This window comes from Adiantum capillus-veneris, chromosome 2 (genome assembly GCF_014529385.1).
Source record: "Adiantum capillus-veneris isolate H3 chromosome 2, ASM1452938v2, whole genome shotgun sequence".
Classification (NCBI taxonomy): Eukaryota; Viridiplantae; Streptophyta; class Polypodiopsida; order Polypodiales; family Pteridaceae; genus Adiantum; species Adiantum capillus-veneris.
In genome coordinates, this window is record NC_140932.1 from 56,407,103 (window position 1) to 56,409,115 (window position 2,013).

Genomic DNA, 2,013 nt, shown 5'->3' on the forward strand with positions numbered 1-2,013 from the left:
GCGTGTAGCTGTCGTCGGGGGCAACACGCTGCACTTTTCCGCACTCGATTCCGACCACCGGTGCACACGTAGCGTCAAGATGAAGATCACACTCTCTCTCGTACATAGTACGCTCACTCACAGACTTCAAAACTTGTTTTTAAAAATGACAAAAGGTTTTTTCATTAAGGTCAAAAAGTGGTATATATACTTTACAATTCTCAAACCCTAAAGTTCCAAAATCAACCATCTACTCAATCTAACTATCAAAACTGGGATACAATCTGAAAAATTCTGTAAGTCCCAATATTTACAAGGTGAAAAATTAGGTTTTCCTCAATGAATGAATAATTACAAAAATAGTAATCTTCCGAGTAGTTAGTTGCCGTGGGTTGTGTCCAGCTTCTAACAGCTACGTTTTCAAGCGGTCCACACAATCAAAGACCACGGCGTGTAGGACATTTTAAATCTATTTTTTAATTTATTGAATATATGTAGTGTGGAAACTATAAAATTGGTAATACAAGATATATAATAAAAATGATAATAATACTTGATTCATATCTAAAGTAAGATACTCCGCATTGAATACCGCCAATCATCACTTTCAAACAAAATATCTTGTGCTTTATTGTTCACTCTCATACCATCATATATACGAGTCTTGTTCTCTGTTTAACACTGTCTTTTGCCACTTTCTCCTTTTGCCTTCTACTTTCTGCAAATATGAATACTGCAATTATAAGAGATGAGAGCAGTACTAAACAGATAGATTTCAACTCAAAACAATGTTGTGGAGATCTCACGCCATGAGTTAAGTGCACGTTTTTATATTAGTAGAGCATACAATAAGTTTGCATCAAATATTTGGTGAGCAGAATGAAGGTCTTTCTTTTGAGGTGCCAAATATTCACAGAGGAGAGAATATTGTTTTTCAATTGGATATTCAATTTGGAAGGACATTTGTTTTGCATGGGAGATAGCTATCAAGACAAGCTCCTGTTATAGAAATTGAGGAAGAGTGTTCAATACAGCAGGCAGTGGAGGAGAAAGGTAAGCCAAAAGCAACAGAGATTGCTAGCTTGGAAACTGCCACTCCACATAGCATAGTTGAGATGCTTAGAAATCTGCCACAAAAGAGATTTTTAAGAGCAAACTTTGAGCTAGTTCGTGAGATAAGAAAGATTGATGAGCTACCACAAAGATATGATGGAAACATCATGTTTGAGCTTCCATATGCAGACCCTACCAACAGGACAACAGGAGCAAATGACAAATTTGATGGACATGTTTGGACAAATGCAGTAACAAGCAATTTCGCTGGATTTGATGGGATTGTCAAATTCAAAAAATGTGGTGGACACTTGATGTGCCTAAACAATATTTGTTCAGGAGTACAAAGATCAAAAGGAATGAACAAAAAGTTTTGGACAGCACGTTTGTCAAAAGTCCGTCCCTCAGGATCCACGACAGGCAGCTTTGGAAGCCTAAAATGCTTTTATTGTAATCTTCCCCCAACTTGCATCTCTGAATGCCCTTGTAAGCTCATTCTTTGCTTGCCCTCAGAGATCCCTGGAAAGAGAATAACGAGAGGGATTCTTCACATGGGTTGTCACTTACACCCACTGAGGGTGTTGCAAAACAAGCAATGGTGGATGTTAAAGTCAAAGTGAAGGACATGATATCTAAAGATTTTGTGGGTAGGCCAAGGTCTCTCCAACAAAAAGTGGCAAAGGAGATAATACTACAACAGTTTTTAAAGACCACTCTGCTAAGGCAATGCTTTCCGACAAGGACTTAGGTGAGGTCCTTGATAAACTTGCACCTACACTTGACAAACGAAGATTGTCACGGTGGAGGAAAGAAGCACAAGAGCAGGTCGGCCAACCCACTTCTGGCTATGATTCCATTTTTAGTTTGAAGAAGCGCTTGCTTTTTGACTTTTTTCAAAGCATGGCCTTTCCTGGTCAACTAGAGTTCTCTGGCTTTGATAGATGTCACATTTTTAAAATGTCAACCCAAGGACCTAGAAAT

General features: G+C 38.5%; 1 pseudogene; it reads left to right on the forward strand.

Moving 5' to 3' along the window:
* The first annotated feature begins 705 nt into the window (after nucleotides 1–705).
* On the forward strand, nucleotides 706–1,780 carry LOC147462828 (uncharacterized; annotated as a pseudogene).
* Nucleotides 1,781–2,013: the final 233 nt, after the last annotated feature.